The following is an 8,455-nucleotide window of genomic DNA, read 5'->3' as shown; positions in this document are numbered from 1 at the left end:
CAGTCGAGTTGAACAAAACATCGATGTGAGCAGTGAGTCCGGCTTGTAAACTTAAGGAAGCACAGAACTGTTAAACTGTCCTGCTGTGTTTACTATCACCTTAACCGTACAGCAGTATGCATTCATACAAAGACACCGGGTCTGATTAAGTAACAGGCCATAAAGTGCATGCTGAGAACAGGGGAAACATACAATGGAGAGGAAAAGGGTGTTGCCTGTTGAATGTGGGAATTTAGAGTGACAAAACAGTAGGCAATCAACGGTAGAGGTAAATGCAGACAGGAAGGGTGTAATGCATGAGGACAAAGTATGTTGTGTAGCCTCAGGCCTTGAGGAAAGAAGGGGAAGGATTTATTAAATGTCCTCACCCACCAACCTGATGTGTTTATTTTATTTCTCTAAGCTGTATTGTGCAAGACAGCAGTCTTCGCTGGCTGCTGGGTTGGTCTTTACCTCGACCTCTGACCCCCAAACTAAATAACCAGAAATAGAGTCTATAGATTTCTGGGAATCAAAAGGTGTGGTATTGTGAAACCTGTTGATCAGACAGTGTTCTTTTCAACAGCAAGTTAATGCCATTTGGAAAAGAATGTTCATTTTCCTAAAATAGATTTTTTGGACTAAGTCCACATTTCGAAAACATTCACAATAATATCCTCGAAATGTCACTTAAAAGATCTACAAGTCTCGCACAGTGACAGGAAAACAACTACGCATAAACTACACTTGTACATAAAGCACCTGTTGTTTTGTCCCATTGGCACATGCGTCACCCCAGGGTGACTGATGCTGGCCATCTGGGGTCTTTTGCAGGTTGTGGCTGGGTGGGGCGTCACCCTGAGGGGAGCGTGACAGTGTCAAGTGCTGCCATTGTGTTTAAAACCCTTTAATAATGTTGCTCATGTAACATTTATGTCAGTTACCCGTGGCTTGTTTGTATTTCTTTAAACTAATAATCGTCTTGGGCAGCGCTAAGCCCATGATGCAGCGGTGCTCTTGCAAAACGGTAACACGTAGATAGCAGAAGGGGAGGAGAAATTCGACTGAAATAGTCGGCTAATGGCAGGCTTATAACTACAGCCTACTTCCCGTCAGTCAGACTACATTAGGTGTTATTATGTTGATGTTATTTTAACACTAGCTCAGTGGCAGCTACTGCACACTCAGTGTTTGTCCCACATTATACAAAACACGGTTTTAGCTAGCATTAGCTGTGTCTATTTCATGGGTCCAGTTGTGGTGATGGCAAATAGCTAAATGACAAAGCATCAGCTAATAATGTCGCCCTGAGGCTGCCCCTTGGAGAATTTTGTAATTACAATTTTGACCAAATAAGTAAGTCAAAACAAAGACAAAGGATACATATACTGATATTTCTGAATTCATTTTAAGTTCAACTTTAAAGATATAATATGAAACTTCTCCACATTAAAATGTCTAAAAACTACTAGACCTATGTTATATATTTTGTTGAGTTGTGTACTTACACTATCCCAAATGTTTCCAACAATTTTCAAACCCAGAGAAATCTGTAATTTTAATCAATGTAACGGAACGTTTCATTTGGTCGCCTGTCAATGGCGTCATATCCCCTTTGCTTTGATCATCTGGATCTTAAGTTAGCGGAGAAACAAGCTAAGCAAAGGTTAGCGGCACCCCGGCTCGCAGCATCCTGTGTTCGCTGAACAGCATCAGAGAAACACTCATTTTTAATGTGAAACTGCTTTATTCAGTGTTTTACACAGCAGCCTGGCAGCACAGTGCAAACAGGGAGGGTGTCAGAAAGTATTTTAAGAGGGAAGACAAAATAGTGGACTTGACTGATGATGGGATGGCAACCAGTCAGCACATCCTGTAGGACAACCACAATCAAAATATATCCACAAGCCATAACGTGTTATTACATTTCCCATCAAATACTTGACAGGAGGAATCGGGGGAAGAAGCGTCAAATCAAGGTGATGCTTCGATAAAGTTGCTGCAGTGTAGGTGGAGCTAAAACTGGCAACAACTCTGTGCATCATTCCAGATAACAGAGTAAAGTGATACAGCAGAGAAATAGAGAGGCTTCTACCCTGAACATCAAGCTCGAGGAGAAAGAAAGAGAGAAATGGGCTTTCATTGTTATCTTGATTTTTTGTCTCTTGTTCTCATGACAGCGCTGTGTTTTCACCTGCTGGAGGGTCAGAGAGAGCAGGAAGTTTCCTCTCAGGGTATAGGAGGGGTCACAGGGTTGAAGCCAACGCCCAGATTGTATTATTGCTGAGACCTTGTTGATGCATTTATCTGCTTTGTAGAACAGCATCGGCTCAAATGTGTGAATTGTTATTCCTCCCATATCTGACCTCAGGAATCTGTTGATAAGCGATGCCATCCACACACTATGGAAGAAGAGTTGTTTTCAGCCAGTAAAATATCTTTAAATCAAACTAGAATCAGTTCATTTCTGCTAAGTAATCAGAATATAGCCACTTGATGTTTGTTTTGACCTGTACTTATTTGGTTAAAAACTGTAATTTTAAATTTAAATTTAATTGATCTTTTTGTGACGTGAGTCGGTCACCGGAGTAACAGAGTACCACACAGGGTGCTGTAATTACAGGACTACCTGGGTTGCTTTGAGTTGTGACAGTCTGGTCACCGCTACCTATACCCCCTCGTTTCTTTGTATAATGTGGGATAAACACAGCACTGATTGTGTGGGAGCTGCCAATGACTGAGCAGGTGTTATAATAACACGAATGTAAAGTAACCTCCAGTGGGAATCTGCACAGTTAGCAAGCTACGCTAACTAGCTTCCACTTTCCTAATAGAAGCTAGTTAGCTTAGCGTGCTAGCCTCCACTTTCCAAGAGAAATAGACGTTTTTCACAGCAAACGTTATGACTTGTCATAGTAGGAAAAGCACAAGCGTTACTAATAACATTAACAATGGCTCTGTTCAATTCAAGTGCCCCAATAAACCATGACACGTGTGACAGTGAGCCATCATGCACAATACCAGGACCCTGAAACTGAAGCAGCTAAATGGAATTCAGCCATCTGAATTGTATTATTCACATGTCAAAATGTCTTCAGTAATGAAGGCCTATTCAAACAGAACAGCACAATATATCCTCCCAAATGCTGAATGTTGTAAAAGGACCAGTGGCGGAATGTAATTAAGAACATTTACTCAAGTATTGTACTTAAGTACAAATTTGAGGTACTTGTACATGCGTATTTCCATTTTATGCAACTTTATAGGTCTACTCCACATCTCAGAGAGAAACGTACTTTTTACTACACTACATTTGTCTGACAGCTTTCGTTACTAGTTACTTGTCAGATAACAATTTTTCATGCCCTTCCTGTCCAGTGAAAACCATGCATCTCCAAATTTGGTGATTTTAAATTAACACATGTCTTAAGTGTTTCTTTATGAGAACATTCTCCTGCTTCTTAAGCTAAATAAACTATTTATGTTTTTCTGAGCTCATGAAAAGTTGACTTTTTAGAGATACGTGGTTCTCACAGGACATCTTAGAAACATAAAGGGATCTTATAGACCATGATGCATTGCTGTAGATTAAACTACCCAACAGTATATAATGTAGTTAAAATGAGCTCAACCTTAAACATCTTCAGCAGTAAAATGCAACATACACATTAATGCAGCAGAAAGATTAATCCAAAAACATCAGACATAATAGTAAAACACTGACAGGGACCATTTTCCTGCACAATGAGTACTTCTGCTGATAATACTTACATATTTTTACTTAAGTAAGGTTCTGAATGCTTCTTCCACCGCTGAACAGGACAGACAACTTACATCACTAATGGTTCATAGCTAACACAATGGGGACTTGTTGAAAAAGAGGGGAAAAACACATCAATGTTCTTAGAATATCCACTATGATGTTCCACCACCAAGGTTGACAGTGCATCTCCTAGCAACGCTGGCTCTCAGCTGTAACTCAAACACTACCATGTGAAACGCCCACCCAGAGGTTTGAAGTCTAGAAGCTTAGATTCCACTAATGTGTCAAAAAAATCTATTTTCTTGTTTGAGAAATGGATAATTATGTGAAATCACTTCAATATCATTGTAGTTTTTATTTACTTACATAAAATGAGGAGAATTCAGAGTTCAGTTTCACTTTAAAGTAAAAAAATCTCAAGTGTTCATGTGCAATTCCAGTGTGTGTGTGTGTGTGTGTGTGTGTGTGTGTCCGTGTGTCCGTGTGAGTGCTTGTACTTGCTACGTAGTGAGGACACGTTTTTTACCTACAGAGTGAGGACATTTTGGTCGATCCTCACAACTTCAAAGGGCTGTTTGAAGGTTAAGACTTGGTTTTAAGGGTTAGGTTAGACTTAGGTTAGGGTTAGGGTTAGGCATTTAGTTGTGATGCTTAGGGTAAGGGGCTAGGGAATGTATTATGTCAATGACGGTCCTCAGAATGATAGAAGTACAAGCGTGTGTGTGTATGTGTGCCTGTGCATGTTTGGAGAGTCCTGGCAGAACACGCACATTAGACAAATTTAGGCTTGTTACCTCTGAGTGGAACTGCTAGTGTTGGCAGATCCTCACCTGCAACATTAACCCTGTCAGGGACATCAACAGAAATGCGTGAAGGCTGGGGTCTTGTGATTCAAGCCAGTCATTTAGCAAAGGTTATCCATGTGGTGTTCAGACACCATAGTGGAAGCAGTAGTAGTAGTAGTCACAGTAATGTTTTAATTGTGTATCACTCATGGCCTGATATTTGTTTTGAGGGTGAAACAATCACCACCATATCTTGCAGGTGCCAACTCTGTGTACTGTATGTATGTGTGTGTGTGTGTGTGTGTGTGTGAGAGAGAGTGAGAGAGTGAGTGTATGAGGAATTCCTTTGACACATAATACACCTGGTGACTAAGTCAACAAGCATCTTCATTATGCTTTCATAAAACCAGAATGTTTTCTTTGTGGCTCATTATCTGTGACTTTGTGTTCTCTGCAGTGTTTGGGTTAGAGATAATCTGTAGTGCTTTTTTAGAAGCACTTTGACAGAGTTTATTTTCTTTGCACTGTTCTTTTAGCCTGCAGTGGCTCTGGCAGCGGTCACCTTTGAAGGCACAAGGAACTCCGACTCTTTTTTTTTTTCCATCACTACTGAAAGGACCCGGCTATACCTTCATATTCTGTCACTGTCATCAGGCCAGTGTTTGCCTTAATGGAGCGTTTTTATGTCAAATCGTTGGATATCTTTTCAAGCATTATTTACTCAGGGAGCTTTTTCCAGCACCGCCCTGCTTCTCACACAGACTTCCCTCACAGTCTAACCTGGGCGTGAGCAGCACGTAAGCAACACATAGCTGTCTTATGTAAAACCTCCACAACTGTCCATACTGGTTCCATTTAAGCTGTGCATTCAAAAGAAAAATGTCAAGAACAATACAGTACATGCTGATGTACCACATACATAGCCTATAGACTTTAAAACTTGTCCCATCATATTACGTGAGCCCTAATTAATTTATTCATCGGGAACATAATATTTCATTTTTCAAATCAGCATAGAATACATCCCTTTCCTTTAACTTTGTTAAAACAACTATGTTTGTTTCTCAATAATGGGCATGTTAAAAAGGCCATTATATTCATCAGAATAATATGCCTTCTGATATAAATCTCTTTCTCTGTTTGCCGAGATTGAATGATTGACACACGTGACGTGACGTGCAGGCGATCATCCCGCCCATAGCACTTAGTGCAAAGTTGAAAGCGAGCCCAACGGAGTGCTGACGCAGATGCTGAACTTTTCTGTTTTATATCTTATATAGTTTTATTCAATGTTCGGGTGTTGTGCGTCTATTGAAAAAAACCCACACACATATACTGAAAACACTCAACTAAGAAACTTTTCAACTTTCTACTAATAACTGAGTTGTTGTGGTGACAAATAAACGGGTTACTCTCATATTTCAACCATCTTTGCCTCTCTTGTCTCTTACCAGACACCCTGTGGCGGGTTTCAAACCTAACCAGCAATATACTTCAATGGGAATGTGCTACCAACAGCTCATTTTTCAGGGCAGACACACAATTAGAAGCCATTAACACCAGTCTTCTGCGTGTCTCTCAAATGCCCCTGAAGATGTGCTGAAAATCATCCAGCGTTGCCAGGTGCCAAAAACCAAATAATAGTACAAAGACAACACAATTGTCATAATTCAGGATAAATTATTATTATTATACAAACAAACCAGACTGCAGCACAAACTCAGCACTGAGTTTGCAACTAACGTGAATCTTTGCTGTGGTTCACAGCAACCAGACTGAAATATCTCAACAGCTATTGGATGGATTGCCCTAAACTTTATATGGTCCCCAGAAGATGAATCCTACTGACTTTGGTGATTCCCTGACTTTTCTATCGCCACCAACTGGTTAAAGTTTTCACTTATAGTGAAATAACTCAACATCTAAGAAATGGATTAACATAATGGATAAGCATAAACTTTTGTACACACATTCATGGTGTGAACAAGATGAATCCCAATGACTGGCGATCCCCTGACTTTTCATCTAGTGTCATCATCAGGTCAAAATTTCAATCTGTCCAATTCTTTGGTTTATGACTAAATACCTGCAAAACTAATGACATTCCCCTCAGCTGTACTTTGTGTTTAGCACTAATTAGCAAATGTTAGTATGCTAACATGCTAAACCAAGATGGTAAACATTATACCTGCTAAACATCAGTATGTTAGCATTGTCATTGTGAGCATGTTAGCATGCTGACGTTAGCATTACGCTCAAAGCACCGCTGTGCCTCACAGAGCCATTAGCATGGCTGTCGGCTCTTAGTTTTGATAGGAGCGAGTTTTAGCTAGTGGAACAAAGGCTATCCAAGAAGTGGGACAGGGGGATCTGCAGTGGTTGACTGCGAATGGGTGTTTTTATGGCAACACAAAGACTGGGTTGTCCAAACCATTCCGAACTTGGGTAGTTGCAGCAAATAAGGATTCTCTCATATTGACCATGTTTGAGAATAGTTGGCTTCTATAAATACAGCTATCACTCAAGATTTGCTTGTTTTTCTGTAACCATATAGCCAAAAGTGGTGATCCTTTGCATCTAAACAAGGCCACTGTCTGTGCACCAATGTCAGCATGACAAGTTCCTGTCTATTTATTGTATTGAGACAACAAAGTGATTCTAATGTCTGATTGCTACCAGGATATGACAAGGTATCTTTGACCTTAAGCCTTAACCACAGGTGAACCCTGTGGGGGCGTCAGTGTTTTAATTTACCAATAGATTAGTGGGAGGATTTAATTAATTGATACACATCTGAATGTCAGTTATTTACTGTGAGGTAAAGAGAGCAGAGCTAGAGGTGATGGGAGGGATGCTGAGATAGAGACATGGAGTCAAGAGGGTGAACACTGAACAGACAGAGAGAGTGATCGACCTTGAGCCCACACACACACACACACACACAGCTGCAACACTGGTCCTTATCAGTGATTAAGGGAGATGAGGCATTGTGCATTAAATTGCGTCATCGTTCCCCCCTTCTCTCTCTGTTTTAATCAGGGGACGTCACAGTTGACATTCTCTAAGCCCACACAGTAGCTTCCTGAATGACCCAGATACAGTTACTGGCAATACTGTATGCTGGTTGTGTGTGTATGTGGTGCTGGCTGAATCCAGTGACCACCTCTGTGTCCTTTGAACTCCTCTATGATTATATACTGCCCTGAAAAGCCCTGAAGAGCGCCTACTGGATTTGTGTAGCACTGACCCAGGCGAAATTACAGCTTTACGGAAATTTGCTGTCCTTCCAGTGAACGTGCAGGTTCAGGTGTCTCAATTAATACAATAAGACTGTTAACATTTCAACCTATGGATATCTTTTCCCTTCTTAAAAATTGAATCCTAAAACGTTTGTAAAAACGTAAATGCATGAAATAAAATGTAATTATAGAATTACAAGAGGAATACGAATATTGCTTGTGAAAAGAAACAAAAACGTTGCCATTAAACATAGCTGCTTGTCTTTTACATGGTATACCTTATAACTAAACGCTACTGGCTTAAAGCAAGCATAATCAATATTTTTATATTAACAATGAATCACATGACTACTTGTATGTGAAAGGGGTTTCATAGTGATTAACCTACAGAGAATTAGAGAGTTGGTGGAGACAAAATATAGAGCTAAAAGGAAAGTGAATATTGGACTTTCATTTGCCAGTTCACCAGAAACACGACTCTAAATACATGCTAATTTTGCTCTGTGTCTGCTGTAAATAAGCAACTGTTTGCTAACACGTCGCAACATTAACTTTATTAAGTGATAAAGTTAATGTGTAATATTTCAGTTGCCCCGAAGTGACCAAAAAATCAGATTTGCAGGTTTCATGTGGCTTTTTTGTTGATGGTTGTCTAAACCGCTATATAAATAAATAAATAAAATAAACCA

At 40.0% G+C, this 8,455-nt stretch overlaps 1 long non-coding RNA gene across 1 annotated transcript; it reads right to left on the bottom strand.

The window, feature by feature from the left end:
- Positions 1–1,706: 1,706 nt before the first annotated feature.
- Positions 1,707–3,887, bottom strand: LOC122871475. The gene is made up of 2 exons (XR_006376876.1): positions 3,751–3,887; positions 1,707–2,381 (listed from the first exon to the last, which is right to left on the bottom strand). It is a non-coding gene; the product is annotated as an uncharacterized LOC122871475 (long non-coding RNA).
- Positions 3,888–8,455: the final 4,568 nt, after the last annotated feature.

This window comes from Siniperca chuatsi, linkage group LG23 (genome assembly GCF_020085105.1).
Source record: "Siniperca chuatsi isolate FFG_IHB_CAS linkage group LG23, ASM2008510v1, whole genome shotgun sequence".
In the NCBI taxonomy this organism is placed as follows: Eukaryota; Metazoa; Chordata; class Actinopteri; order Centrarchiformes; family Sinipercidae; genus Siniperca; species Siniperca chuatsi.
The sequence above is the reverse complement of the archived record's forward strand: the minus strand, read 5'-3'. Positions and strand labels throughout refer to the sequence as shown.